General features: G+C 49.4%; 1 protein-coding gene across 9 annotated transcripts in view; it reads left to right on the top strand.

Annotated features, from left to right (window-relative positions):
- SGCD (sarcoglycan delta) overlaps positions 1-15,319 on the top strand; it is a 1,261,231-nt gene that overhangs the window by 780,549 nt on the left and 465,363 nt on the right. The window contains exon 1 of one of the 9 annotated variants that reach the window (XM_069653947.1): positions 6,429-6,694. The exons of 7 other annotated variants lie outside the window; for them this stretch is intronic. The gene's annotated coding sequence lies outside the window, so the exon portion shown is untranslated. Of the gene's footprint in view, positions 1-6,428; positions 6,695-7,245; positions 7,345-15,319 lie in introns of those variants that run through there. One more of the 9 variants, XM_069653952.1, reaches the window with a different exon arrangement.

The raw sequence follows: 15,319 nt of genomic DNA, 5'->3' as shown, positions 1-15,319 counted from the left end.
ATTCACTCACAGCCATGGCCAGAGGGGGGGGATTGGAAGACGAGACATGCCTTAGATGCAAAACGGAACCTGCCACCTTCTACCATATGATATGGGACTGCCGCGTGATACAGGTCTTCTGGGAGAGCTGTATTAACATGATCTCAGCTACCCTGGCGACACTGATCCCAAGGGATCCCAAAATGGTACTCTTAGGCATCGGGGGTGAAGTTGACCTCTCAAAATATGAAAAAATGTTTCTCGCGATAGCATTGGGGGCAGGCAAAAGACTAATCGTGGCAAAATGGGGCTCTGCCGACCCACTGTCTCTGAACCGCTGGAGTAATGAGCTGGACAGATGTGCTGCCTCGGAACACCGGATCTATAACGCAAGGGACTGCCCCCGCAAATTCGAAAAAATATGGGGTAAATGGCTTGATGCTCACTGAAATCCATTAATGAAAGTAGATCTGTATCACTGTTAACATTGGTTACCGACCTTGTCCTACAAATGTTTTACGGTTCTGGGCCCAGAAGGGCTCTTCTTGTTTGTGATACTGCCATACTGCCTTGACCTGAGGTATGCCTATGATTCACGTTTGTCTTGTTGTTGTGTTGTTTAAACTCAATAAACAGAGTTATAAAAAAAAAAGAAAAATACCACAAACAGTGGGTGCTGAAGACATAAGGGAGGATGTTCCGCCCATGGCCAGAGCAGGGTATGAATAATTGAGGGCTATTGGAACACATGTATACATTTTTAGCTGCTAAATACAAGGGTAAAAAGCTTCAAAGGAGGAAAGAGATTTTGGAGTTGTGGAAGATGGTAGAGGACATAGAGGACAATGATGAGTGCAGATCCCAGTGTGATAACAGCCCAAACCCGAGCATTGTTATAACAGTGACACCAGAAGTAAAACAGACACCGCTGCCGCAAGTAGGGCTGTACCCGCTCGCTGCTCTTCGATGGTTTCAATTGAGGTACATGGGGCTCCTCACGGTACAAAAGACAGTCGATTGCAAATGGATGACCCGAACATGCCTTCCATGGTTAGGATAGAGCAGCGCCTACACCCCCCAGGCACGATCACCACTCTACCACCAGACCCCGAGAATTATGTTGAACACTGGGTCATCCTAGCAGGAGATGGGGGTGCATATATCTGACGCGTACCCCAGAGCATTACGCACAAGCAGGGGAGAGTGTATGTTTTGTGTGTAAAACATGTGTACCCAAGGAGGGAAAATTGATGTATTTGGAAGCTAAGAGGTTGGAAAGGGAAAACATAGAGAAGGAGGAGAGGGAAAGGCTTACATAGCAGTTTGTTAATGTGGGATTAATGAAAGTGGGGAATGTTGGGAAGTGGGGACGATCATCTCAGGCCCCCGAGAGGTTCCGAATGCAGCTTAGAGGCTCCATAGAGGAAAGAGGGGGTCATTAGGATATGATTTATGGGTAGGCTAGTATGTAATTGGGTGTAGATTGCACTAGGAATGAAACGGCATCTCAGAAAATAGCAGACATCTTGAAATTGAGGCGTGGTGTCACGATGCAGCCAGGACAGTAGGCCTGGGCACAGAGCATAGAGATGTGTGTGTGAATGCAGGGTCGGGTTGCAGCCTGGGCAGCAGTGAGGAAGGCTAAACCTGCGGAGATTCATAAACCTCTCATTGTCTCATTCTATTAGCACTTGTAACCCAGAAAGAAGGTGCCCAGCAAAGCCAGGAGGGGGCCGAGAGCTCCCAGCGAACAGTTATCCCACGAGAAGGAAGGCACAGACATTTGACCTGCATCAGTCTAAACCTTAAGTTATAGTGCACAGATGCCCGTGTCCCAAGACCTCCGCATTCCAAGGTACCAGCCAGCCTCAGACCACCAACCATAAAAGTGTTAGATCGCCAATCTATCAGGGAGATCACAGAAGAAAGATAAAATCACAATGCTCAGGACCCCTGTGATTTGTCCTGTGAGATGCCAGAGGGGAAAAAGTAACAAACCTAAAACCATGGTGGGAAGATTTGGGAAGGCGCCGACACGTCTGATATTGAGCTGGTGTTTGCAGGTTTGAGTGGCCTTGAAAGTATCTACTGCACCCATATCTGCAGTAGCAGGTGCACATTAGGCGACAGATAGGGAATTTTATGATTTGAGATTATAATTGCTGGTTAGAAGCCTTGTCCCCGATGACGTGCAAAGAAGGAAGAGGACGGGCAGGAGGAGCTGGGACCAATGGCCTGGCATCTCTTATGGTGCAGGCGGTATATGTATTGGGTCGCACCAAACCAGCCATCTAGATCTGCAACCTATGTAATGTATGTCACTCTGTGCCTTTAAAATGTGTTGCATATACTGTTTTTCTCAGCGCTCTTTGGCAGCAGAGTGCTTTGCTGGCACATCTTTGTGTTTTTATGGAAATAAACCATGTTCTCCTTGCAAGAGGTGTGGTGGGCCTTTTGCCCTCGTGGGTTGTATTTTTTCTGGTTTGAGCATTGAGGGGCTTCTCTGTATTGTCCTTATCTTGTCACCTAATTGCTGCACAGGAATTGTTTGGCATAAAACATCAATATTACAAACCATGTTGGAAAATCTTTGAAAGGGGGTTTTTGTCCAGTCTTTCTATGACAACAAAAAAGGTCTTTTATTGATGTTACTGCACAACGTACACTTAACGCCATCATAAGCATCGCGTTCATTGGAGTCTGTTCTGCTCTTAGTAATTGCTCTTCAATACTGAGCGGAAGTGTTCATGCATATAGAGATGATTCATCCATAATAGCTGCTAAATCTTCACCCTGTCTGTGCCAATATTTGAACATAGTGAATCATTCTTTCTGTTTGTGATAGTCTGTATGTGTGTTTCAAGGCTTCTTGCAGTGGGATTTGTTGCGCTTCATCCAAAGCTTGTTTTTTAATTGCTCTTGGGTATTTTCTCATGCCAAATCTTTCGGCATTTCTTGTGCTTTCTTTTGATAATCCCTTTATTTAGAATACATTGTTTTTAATATTAAATGTGTGAATATAGAAGATTTCGTTTATTTCTCCCAGGCTGTGCTTAGTCTCCGAACAGTAAGGTGCTCCTGTCCATCACCTTTCCAAAGCTTGTGAAATTAAAAAGTCTGTTTCCTACAGATATCAATGTGAGTAAAATGGCTGTTCGTTTGGGTTATTTGTATTTACTGTAGAGCCCATGGAGGAATGCAATGAAATGATAGATTCTGCGAAAATCATGATTCAAAGATGAATAAATCATCTATATATGGTCCCATGTATACAACTTCTGTTCTGTTCTGTAAATCATTAACCATTAAGTGGGCCACTTAAGAAATAGGCATAATATGTACAGTACTGCTCAGTACTAAATCCACACTCACCCCAATGTGGGGCTTCTGAGTCAAAAATAGTTATTTTTCAACACTGCTCTAATATCAGGATGAAAGAACACGAAAACAGTACGAGAAGGGGCGGGGCAGGAAGCCACGCACATAGGTGCAAAGTGGCTGTTGGCACAGGCTGGCCGTATGGGTGGCCAGTAGCCATGTGCATGGCATTGCCCCAGGGCATATGTGCCCTATACGGGCAGGGCAGCTGGAGCAACCCTGCAGAAACAACACTACGCTCGGAGTGCACCTGGATTCTGTGCTCGCAGATCCATCTTCTCGTTTGCTCAGATCCCGCCCACCCCTGGAAAAGGTACATTTGGGCAAGCACAGGACAAGCACAGAGCAACGGTTGTTGTCGGCAAGCCGTGGAACAGAAGAACAGGGAAGGCGGCATGGGCCTGGAAGGGATCTGCCAGCAGGCACAGGAGGGCTCACCAGCCAATTTACAGGTCCCAAACACACGGAACTGGGAGGTCACACTGGGGGCCCCCTGTGAGCAAAGAAGGGCAACTTCCAGGTCCTGCCCCAAGTGCCCAAAAGTACAGAACTGAGAAAACACTGCACACCTGTTTGTTGGGAAATACCCATAATACTCCGTTATGTTTTATCAGTATTATATTTACTAAAAAGCCACTGCCTTTTTATTGGCAACGCAAAACGGGTTTTCGCGTATTGTTTTTTGTATTTACTATATAGTGTATGCCCACAGGGCTAGCGGTTACACAGTTTATGACTAGCCAGACACTACGCTTGAGCAGTACGCCAGCTATCTCAGAATGTCTCCTGAGCAGCTAGCTGCAGCTAGACAGTACCTGTGTTGCAGCTATACAGTACCCGTGTTGCAGCTAGACCGTATCTGTGTTGCAGGTAGACAGTTCCTGTGTTGCAGCTCGACAGTACCCATGTTGCAGCTAGACAGTACCTGTGTTGCAGCTAGACAGTACCCGTGTTGCAGCTAGACAGTACCTGTGTTGCAGCTAGACAGTTCCTGTGTTGCAGCTAGACAGTACCTGTGTTGCAGCTAGACAGTATCCGTGTTGCAGCTAGACGGTACCTGTGCTGCAGCTAGACGGTACCTGTGTTGCAGCTAGACAGTACCTGTGTTGCAGCTAGACAGTACCTGTGTTGCAGCTAGACAGTATCCGTGTTGCAGCTAGACAGTACCTGTGTTGCAGCTAGACAGTACCTGTGTTGCAACTAGACAGTATCCGTGTTGCAGCTAGACAGTACCTGTGTTGCAGCTAGACAGTACCCGTGTTGCAGCTAGACAGTACCCGTGTTGCAGCTAGACGGTACCTGTGTTGCAGCTAAACAGTACCTGTGTTGCAGCTAGACAGTATCCTGTTGCAGCTAGACAGTACCTGTGTTGCAGCTAGACGGTATCCGTGTTGCAGCTAGACAGTACCTGTGTTGCAGCTAGACAGTACCTGTGTTGCAACTAGACAGTATCTGTGTTGCAGCTAGACAGTACCTGTGTTGCAGCTAGACAGTACCTGTGTTGCAGCTAGACAGTACCCGTGTTGCAGCTAGACAGTACCTGTGTTGCAGCTAGACGATAGCTGTGCTGCAGCTAGACAGTTCCTGTGTTGCAGCTAGACAGTACCCGTGTTGCAGCTAGACAGTATCTGTGTTGCAGCTAGACAGTATCTGTGTTGCAGCTAGACAGTACCTGTGTTGCAGCTAGACAGTACCTGTGTTGCAGCTAGACAGTACCCGTGTTGCAGCTAGACAGTACCTGTGTTGCAGCTAGACGGTAGCTGTGCTGCAGCTAGACAGTTCCTGTGATGCAGCTAGACAGTACCCGTGTTGCAGCTAGACAGTACCTGTGTTGCAGCTAGACGGTAGCTGTGCTGCAGCTAGACAGTTCCTGTGATGCAGCTAGACAGTACCCGTGTTGCAGCTAGACAGTACCTGTGTTGCAGCTAGACAGTTCCTGTGTTGTATCATGGGAGGACGCCCGTGCTGTCTGGTGCAACTCTTGGGCAGTCTGGCACACCTCCTAGGCGGCTCAGGCAGTCTAGCATGGCTCAGCCCTTTGACAACCTGGAGAAGGCTTTCTATGGTCTGGAATAGATTACATACTAGCTGGTAGGGGCACAGCTGTCGGGGTGCATGGCATGACAGGGCTCAGAGGAAGCCAAGCCGGCACTGATATTTATTTGACTGGTACATGTGTCAAAGGCCTGGCATACCTCTTCTGTAGCTGTGTTCCCCTGCTGTCGGGTGCAGCTCTGAGGCACCCAAGACCAGCCCTGATTAAGCCTGTCCTCGGGTAGACGTCAGGCGTTGCAAACATGCTACCAGAGTTGCTGGGCAGCATGTCTAATTTCTCAGGTGCCCCGCCACGCTGATATGCTCTCAGGGAGTTGTGTTGTTGTGCAGCGCTCAGACATCTCAGCACATCTGCCAGGAAGCCTGCTACCTCAGTGTGGCACAGTTCTAAGGCAATCTGACAAAGCCCCTGGGCAACCTGGCATAGACCTCCTACAGCCTGGAGCATCTCTCTGGAAGCCTGGCACAGCCCCTGTGCGGTGTGGTATGCCCATCAGAGCTGAGTCAGCAAACTACATGTTTGCTCTCAGTAAGACACGTGAGGATGAGGCTTTCAGTGGGTGGTCTATTACGGGGGGCAAGGCGACACGGGGGTAGACGCGTGATGAGCTAGGAGGTGGAGGCAGAGAGCTGGCGAGGACCGGAAAGAGGGCTTAGGCAAACACTGTTGGCAGGTGCGCAAGGCGGCTGAGTGGCAAAGTGACAGTGAAGAGGGTGGACGGACGGAAAGAAAAGTGACCAATAGCGCAAGAAGAGGCGGGAGATGGAGAGCACTGGGGAGCACAGAGCAGCGAGAGGAGGGACAGGGAGGAGGGGCCGGAGGAAAGGATGACTCCAGCCAAATGTGGAGTAACGGGGCGGGTGAGAAGCAGGACAGGAAAGAGGAGGAAAGGGAAAAGAGGGAGGTGGAGGAGGAGGGATGGGTCCAGGGAGAATAAGGGAGGGGGCTGGAGGGGAGGTGGAGAATACATGGAGGTAGAGAAGGGAAGGAATAAACGGGCGAGTGTGAATGCGAGGGAAAGGGGAGGGTGCACGTATGGCAGAGTGGGCGCGATGGAGGGCGGGAGAGTAGCAGGCAGGGTCTGGATACGGGCAGGATGCCGGAGAATAACACATGTTTCCAGTTGTGCGGACGCCTCCAGCGGCAGCTTGGCCCCGAACACAAAGTAGGTTCCAGCCCCCTGCGCTGCGAGAGGCGAAAGCACTGAACAAGAAACTCGCCTGACTGGGCCCTGAGTGAGCCGCGTAAGGCCTGTGGAGGCCAAGTTTGTGAGACGCGAAGGTAAGTGTCGAACAGTAGCCCCCGCTGCACCCTGGGCCCAGGGCAGGGAGGAAGGCTCCATCGGTATGGAACTCATGAGCACAGTCCTGCGTCGGTATGAGACTCAGAAGTACTAACCTAACGGTAGGCCCCAGTCTGAGACTCTGTCCAGTGTACACAGACCTCTTGAAAACATCCATAGCTGGGTGCATTTAGGACACAGAGTGGTAAGGGAAACTCCTGTGCAGCAAGAACCTCCAATGCGGGCACTGAGCATAGAGGCTCCAGCAGTACACAAACACTCGCGGGGGTGGTGTGTGTGTGTGCTGTGCATTTAGTCCCACAGGCGCAGCCCACACTACAGGGGGCCGGGTTTTAGGCCCCGACCCCTACGCTCCGTGAGTATCCAGTCTGGCTGGGCTCTGAGCACACAGAAGCTGCTCCAGTCTCGTGCTCGAGTCACACAGTGCAGGAAGCCCCCCAGGCGGGGCAGGGACGTGGCTGGGTTCCGCTATCGGAAAATGTGAGAGGACAGGCGGACCAGAGGGCTGGGCCTCCTGCGGACAGTGCGGGGGGTAACGAAAGCATCCACATGGAGCGAATCGGAACGATCGATCGACCTCTGCCACGCGATCCTGGTAGCAGAGCCCTTGCCCGCAGTTGCAGCCAAGGTGCGTATTAACAGGCACGACTTTGGGTCGCTGTTCTGCCACCTTGGGGCGAGTGCGGTTTCTGGGCCTCCTCTTGCCGAATGACGGTTTGTGTGTGTTGCTCGTCGGCCTGAGTGTCAGTCAATGGCTCATGGGCCCCCTGCCACCTCGGGCTGGCATAACACGGTGCTGGTTTACTTCTGACCAGTGTCTCTCATAAGCCTCTTTCCGGTTCAGAGCTGGTGTGCAGCGCACTCGCTGGCGCAGCATTTCTGTGGATGGGGCACTTAGCACAGAGCTGCTGTGGATGGGCCACTCGTTGGCACAGGGCTGTTGTGGATGGGAACTCTAACTGGCTCACAGCTGGTGTGGATAGGGCACTCGTGCCTCAGCTAGTGTGGACAGGGCACTCACTGGCCCAGAGTTGGTGTGGACAGGGCACTCAGTGCCTCAGCTAGTGTGGACAGGGCACTCACTGGCCCAGAGCTGGTGTGGTTAGGACACTCGGTGCCTCGGCTAGTGTGGATAGAGCACTCACTGGCTCAGAGCTGGTTTCGCTAGGGTCACTCACTGGTTTAGAGCTGGCGTGGATAGGCCCACTCTTTGGTTCAGAGCTGGTGTGGATAGGGCCCCTCTTTAGCTTAGATCTGCTGTGGACAGGGCACTCACTGGCTCGGAGCTGGTGTGGATAGGGCCACTCACTGGCTCGGAGCTGGTGTGGATAGGGCCACCCACTGGCTCGGAGCTGGTGTGGATAGGGCCACCCACTGGCTCGGAGCTGGTGTGGATAGGGCCACTCACTGGCTCGGAGCTGGTGTGGATAGGGCCACTCACTGGCTCGGAGCTGGTGTGGATAGGGCCACCCACTGGCTCGGAGCTGGTGTGGATAGGGCCACTCACTGGCTCGGAGCTGGTGTGGATAGGGCCACCCACTGGCTCGGAGCTGGTGTGGATAGGGCCACTCACTGGCTCGGAGCTGGTGTGGATAGGGCCACCCACTGGCTCGGAGCTGGTGTGGATAGGGCCACTCACTGGCTCGGAGCTGGCGTGGATAGGGCCACTCACTGGCTCGGAGCTGGTGTGGATAGGGCCACTCACTGGCTCGGAGCTGGTGTGGATAGTCCCACTCTTTGGCTTCGAGCTGCCTTGGACAGGTCCTCACTGGCCTAGAGCTTTGGTGTACAGGGCTCACAGTTTATGTGGATAGGGGCGGGAGGGGGCGGGGCACATAATCGCTCAGAGCTTTCGTGAAAAGTGGCAGTAATTGGTTCGGAGCTGATATGTCAAGGATGTTGGAATGCTTTATGTCTCCCCAGGGGGTGCCACAGAGGCAGCCCACGCAACTCAAAATGAGGTTCAGTTTTGAGGTTTTGGGAGCCACTGTTGCCTGCTGCACCCTGCTGGTGATGCTCTAGGAATCCGCTTAGAATTGCCTTTTTGGGGAGCCGGCCCTGCAGGTGTCTCTTGTAGCCCCCCAGCTCACTTCTGGCTGGTGTTTTTGTGGTCTTGTTGCCACCCCAGTACTGCCATGCTAGTGTGCCATCTGGTTTACTTAATGGGCCCCAATGGTAACTTGACTAAAAGTTGGCATTGCCGGTGGGTCTCGAGACTAATGCGCGTAGACATGGTTGATGTGCTGATTGGGTCCCAGAGTCCCTCATTTGTTTTAAGTGTCTACAGTGTTCTCATGGTCCACCGGGAATGAGTCATGGGCAGGGGCGTTGCTCGGTCTGGAAAAGATCTGGGCTACGCTAATGTTGGGACTGTCAGGACTCAGGGCTAGCTAGCCTTTTGGTTATAGCACGAGTACTTTTATCCGGGGCTACAACCAAAAGACCTGGGGCTATAGCCCCCTCAGCCCCACCTAGCACACCTCTGCACATGGGCATTAGGCTGGGTCAAGACTGCTGTAGCTCTCGCCCCTTTTGCCAGCTCTCGGCTGCTTGAGCTCAAGGGACTATTGTACTGCAACCTGAGGGCTGTTGTCACTCGTGGGTCTCCTGTACTCAAGGCCGGTGCAAGGAATTTTGCCACCCTAGGCAAACTGTCAGACTGGTGTCCCCCACTTCAGATCCTAACCGTTCTCAACCAACCGTCTTAATTTTGTTACTGATTGCTGCAAACCCATTACCTCCACCTAACACATTGCTCACATCTTCCGCTGTGGAGTTTTTAACAGAACTTCAGTGAAGGACAGCATAGTGCTTGTAAAATCAAGTGGCTGTAGGCAGGGCTGTTAAGACAATTTTATTATATCAGTAGCGCATGTACAGCTCAAATTCAGTGAATAACTCTCAGAAGACTGCTTTGAAAAAACATTTTCAGGCACTACAAGTGCAACGTTGTATGGTAAGGCTTTAGTAAAGCAAGCTCAAAGACATCCCAGGAGTGGATGCCTTTTGGGCAGGAAGCAACACTATATCAGCCCATTCAATGTAATGGAAAATGAGCCAGTTAGAAAACTGTGAATGATATGAAATAACTTGTATACAATAGGAATATCAATAATCCAATTCAGATTTGTAAGTGACAGTGGGTGACCGAGCCGCTGCAGCCCCCAGCACTGATAGCGGCCGCAGCGTTCAGACCAGGCCCGGCCCGGAGAGCTCGCTCCTGGGATGCGTGCAGCAGAGCCACTGAGCCACAGTGAGGACTTCAGGGAGCGAAGGCTCCCTGCTGGCACTGCCCCCCACACTAGCCCCGCTCAGCCCCGAGACACGGCCATGGAGCCCGGGACAGGTGACGGCATTGAGCCTGACGCTGGGCCTGGGCCTGGTTTCGCTGGTGGCCGCACTGTTCATCTATAATGATCTATAATGATCATTGAAAATCCAGTCTTGGATGGCAACTAGCTACTTGTGTCTAAACAACGACAAGACTGAGATCCTACTGGTAGGCTCCACCGCAGTGCTAAAGAAACTCAGCCCGCAATTCAAATCCTTCCTTACAGATGGAATTCAGATCCCCGTCTCAAATTCAATAAAAACCCTAGGTTTCTACCTTGACGCCTTCTTATCCCTCAACAGACAAGTCAGTCCTATTGTGTCATCAGCAGACTATACAGTAAAACTAATCAACGCAGCAAGACAATACCTCACCACGGATAGATGCATGACCCTTGCCAGAGCAATCACAGGAGCGAGAATGGGTTACTGCAACGTCCTATTTGAAGGCACATCCAAAAGGAACTTAAATAAACTGCAAGTAATACAGAATAATGCCCTTGGAGGAGCACTGAACATCCCAAAAAAGGACCACATTACAGCTGCCAAAAAAAAGACTCATTCGCTCCGATTAAAGAAAGGATTATCTTCAAGACTCACTCTATCACCCACAAATGTTTGAGTAAGACTACCCCGCAGTACCTGGCCCAGAAAATTAAAAGAACAAATCCAACAGACCAATAAGATCCCTCCATGCCCACAAACTAGCCATAACAAGAGCCCAAGGAGGGGGGGAAAGCTTCCCAGCAGTTGCAGATAACCACTGGAGCTACCTCCTAGCAGAACAAAGAGCAGAGACCTCATACTGGTCCTTCCGAAAAATCTTGAAAACCTGGCTCTTTGCCTAAACTACTGTTGATCAGGACATTGCCCTGCATGCAATCTATGTCTTGAATTTCCTGAACTTCTTTTTCCTAATTGAATGTCTATTCCCAATGGATTACTGATATACCCCCTGTTAAGAATCAAGCTTGTGTATAAATGTAACTGGTCTGCAATGGTGCCCTGGTGCCTGAGGGTTTAGGTGCTCTACAAATGAAAAAATAAATAAATAGATATAATGCATGCTAGTATTGAAGCAGGCAACAGCATGAGGTGCCAATATGTGCCAAAATCATGAAAAGAGGAGCGTATATGTGGACAAGCCTGGTAATGGTACAAAGGTAAGGGTTATTACGACGCACATTCTCGAGTCGCGGGCTGCAGAGACACATAGCTCTTCAATGTCAGCATTTGTGTTCTGCAAGTAAGGCGATTAATGTGTGAATTGCGCACTGGTACCGTTACTTACTTGGTCAGTAGTAGTCGGCATGGCACCTCGGTCCAGGGGTCCTCACTGGCATGCGCTGCGGTCGTCGCACTGCACTACAGCATTCATAGTTGATGATTGGATCGGTTGAGGGAGCACGTGTGGTGCTTCATGGCGTGCTGCTAATACAGATTGCGCAGGTGCCAGCCATGCCCATGCCACTCGTGGTCCTGACCCGACCCCAATCCCCTCCAAGCCTTCACGGCGCCTGCTGGTCTGATGATGCTCCAGACAGTGTAACTATCAACAGGGCAGGGTCGTTGCTATCACTAAGCATGCAGGCTACGGCAGGAAGTGTTAACAATAACACAGCATTTTGCTGCTCTAACATTTCCAACATATAGGCAAGCGCCTAACCTTGCCTACTGATAGCACCGGTCTTGCCTGTGCTCTGAGCTCAAGGCTGGTCTGTTCCTCTGTTGGGTCTCCTGTGTTCTCGTGGAGGGTGTGGCTTGTGGCAGCCGTGCCTTAATAGTCTCCTTTGATGTGGATTCAGGGCTTGTGGCTCTACTACGCTGTGGGCGTCTGGGTGTCATGTGGGCACAGGGAATGCGTGGCTTCTGGAACCTTCTCATCACTGTTCTATGTCTCAAGGGCCTCCTGCACAGGTCTCTCCTGCTGTGGGCCTAGGTCTGGTCTAGCTTTTTGGCCCCTCTGGGTTAAGGGGGACATGGTTCGTGGGATACCTGTGGCCTCGCTGCATTGACACATACGCTTATTCCTGGATAGGTTTGTGATCCAGACGCTGGTATTCCTTCCTGGTGATGTTGGGTCTCCGCACAGATTTTGTCTTGGCTTCTGTGAGCTAGGGTAAGAGTTTGACACACAAGTGGTGTGGCTCCTGGGCCTTGGTAATTCTCTGGGCTTAAAGAAGCTATTTAGAGTCTATACATTTTTAGTGAAGCGTTATGTGCAGCCTTTCTGCTGCATGAGTGCCACAGATAGAGGGTGACCCCCATCGGTCTCTTTTCTGGCGGAATGTAGAGGGATCAAAAGACTTGTAACTGCGAGTGGGAAGAGGAAGTTCATGAGCTACAGCTTTGTTTTATATCCGGGGAGTTGTGATGGAACCCTGACAAGGTCATGCTTCACCCATCCGATTAGGGGCAGGCAATGGAGAACTGGTCTTAGGACGAGTTGGGGGGATGCTGAATGATGTGATACGTTTGGTAGGTTATTTACCATGAACACCTGAAGAGATGCATCTTAAGGTTGCTAGGCAACCTTTGGAAGTCAGTTTCCATTCACACATAAGGTAGCTATGACTTACAGAGGGAGCATGCCTCTTGTAACTGAATAGGTAGCTATATCAGGGTGCAAAATGTGCACTCACCACTAGCAATTGGCTAGTATTAATTGAGTCTTGGTGATTAAGATATGGTTGGCTGTGTATATGTATACAATTGAGGTGGAAAGTGACTTTTTATTGCTGGCTAGTAGTTTGCAACTTTACATTTTGACCCTAGGATAAATAGTATATTAGTGTAGCGAATCCCAAGTCCCTGATTGGCTAGTAAGGCTTGAAGACTTTTGAGTAATATCCATAGGTCCTTCCATGGATGAACGCGTGGGCTAGGGTAGAAGGTTTTGTAATTGGCCGGTGCCTATATTGGGAGCCAATGGTGGGATTTCAGAGCTGTTGTAATGTGACTTTGAGCCAAGATGTTCCAGGCCTTGTGTTTTTTTTGTTGCTGAAGATTTGACGGTGCCTTTTTGGGAGCAGAATGTCGAAGCCATTGCAGTAGTACAATCATGACTCAGCACTGCCAAGACATGTGCAATCTGAAAGGGAAAGCGTAGGATGGGGAATAGCTCAGGAGGATAGTGTCTCGGGATGATAGCTCAGCAGCAATGTGTTTGCCTTGGAAGCAAGACTACACTGAGCAACACAGGTTCGATCCCTGGGTCCGTGCTTAGAAACCTCTGGGTATTAAGGGTGTTATAAATAACCTATCATATCAATATCTCTCCTAAAAAGTCGTATATAGTGCCGTCTTTGCAATTGCATTTACTTGAGGTAGGAATGGGAGTTGGGTCTCGAAAAAAACACCCACCTTTCTCACTTTTCATAGGAGTCAGGTGTAGAGGTATGGGCCCATAGAGTCTTGCTAGGTGGAACGTATGAGGATCTGCAGGAAGCGCTGCGTTTTTAAGCTATTCAGTTAGCAAGAGTTTGGTTGTGTGCACCGTAGGACTTGCAGCATGCAATTTGCAAGATGGGTCTGTCACGCAGTTCTGATAGTGAGGAACCTAATATATCTCTCTCTCTCCACCCCCATATGTCACTCTCAAATACCACCAACCAGAAAGATTCCATGTGGGCATAGTTCCTGGACGCTTAAAGAAGTAGTGCAATCTCCCACCCCCCGTTTGCCCCCACAGCTGGGCATGCCAAGCCTAAATGGAGTGTTCTCCAAGTTTTGACCACTTAACATTTGGAAAGTAAAAACAGTTGATTTATGCCACCTGTGCCTAATTTACAAATATTCAAGATCCTGCACACGTTAAGTAAAGTTCACAATAAAGAACATGTCCGCGCAGGGCAGAACCACTGGGAACTATTTTTAGCTTTGGTGTGCAGCCTGGAAGAGTCTGGTTCGTTTGACTCTGCAGGCTGACCAGTGACACACGAATATACCAATGTGACATTAACTCCGTGCCTTTCGCCATGTGTTTAAATGTGCATTAGAAGAAGACATTTGAACGAATCAGTAACACAAGAGAGAAAAGATCATGGGAATGGAGAAAAGGACCCAAGATAGAACCATAGCACAATAGAGCGAGATAGAGTTCCAGTAGCATGAAGGAAAATTTGCCAATTATCAAAAACGAAGATCTTTAAATTTTTTTCAGAGTACTGACAAAGAGCTTGAATTATGAATTCCCACAGTCAAGGAATTCCAAAGGGAAAGTGTCAGAACCTCAAAGGAGGACCAAAGGCTCTCTTGTGTCTAAAGCACCGTATCGTGGCTACTAGCTAACAAGAAGATCTCACCTACCTCGACGGTATGTGCCTGATATTATCCTTTAAATGTGCTGCCACTTGACCATGCAACATTTTGTAGACCAGAGTCATGGTTTTGAACTTAACTCTGGCCACTACAGGGTGTCAACGCAGCTTCTCGAGAATCAGTGTGATATCACTCATCTGGCGTGTTTGCTACAATGTTAAGAATGACTTGTTAATGACACATGCTTTTTTTGTTTATCACCAGATATATTGTGTTTCCATAATCCAGCTTACTGCTCATAATTGCACATACTATATCTGCACAGTTCTCTTTGGATAGCAGATGCAGGGTGCAACATTTCAAGCTGCAAGCTACTAGTCAAACATAAAAAGTCACTTGCCACCTCAATTCTATGTATACAGACAGCAAACAATTTCGTACTCGCCAAGAATCAATTATCACTAGAAATGCTAGTGGTGAGCACACATTTGGCACCCTGACAGATGGTGTATTTGTCTTAGCAGAATCAGTTAATAAGCTCATGATTTACCAGTATCATTTACTTGGGCAGCCATAGATAGAATGGTGTCCAGTAAGATGCCAAGAGATTTCACCTTATGTCTACTTGTAATGCACTCCTGAGACAAAAGAGATCTGCGATCAGGTGGACATGATAGTAGATCTCAATTGGCCGGTGCGCACTAAGAGAAATTCTGTCATCCATTAAGACTGAGGAAGTTAGCTTTCATCCAGTTTTCAATAATGACGTAAAGTCACATAGTCCCTGCATAGTAAGCAGATTCTCATCCAGAGATCCTGCGAGTTGAGACAGTATCTGAGAGTTATTGGCATAGTTTTGAAACTTCAGTCAAAAGTTGGCCTGCAAGTTGTGAAACGGTTTAATATACAGATTAAACAAGGCAGGTGAAAGGCACAAGCGCTGGGGAATGCCCCAGTTCAAAGTGACAGACAAGGATCCAAAGGCCACAATTGTGACTGTTGAGCTGCGATTA

The sequence above is a fragment of the Ambystoma mexicanum genome, chromosome 3q (genome assembly GCF_040938575.1).
Source record: "Ambystoma mexicanum isolate Mex_15411 chromosome 3q, UKY_AmexF1_1, whole genome shotgun sequence".
Classification (NCBI taxonomy): domain Eukaryota; kingdom Metazoa; phylum Chordata; class Amphibia; order Caudata; family Ambystomatidae; genus Ambystoma; species Ambystoma mexicanum.
Note: the sequence above shows the minus strand (reverse complement) of the source record. Positions and strands in the feature narration are given on the sequence as shown.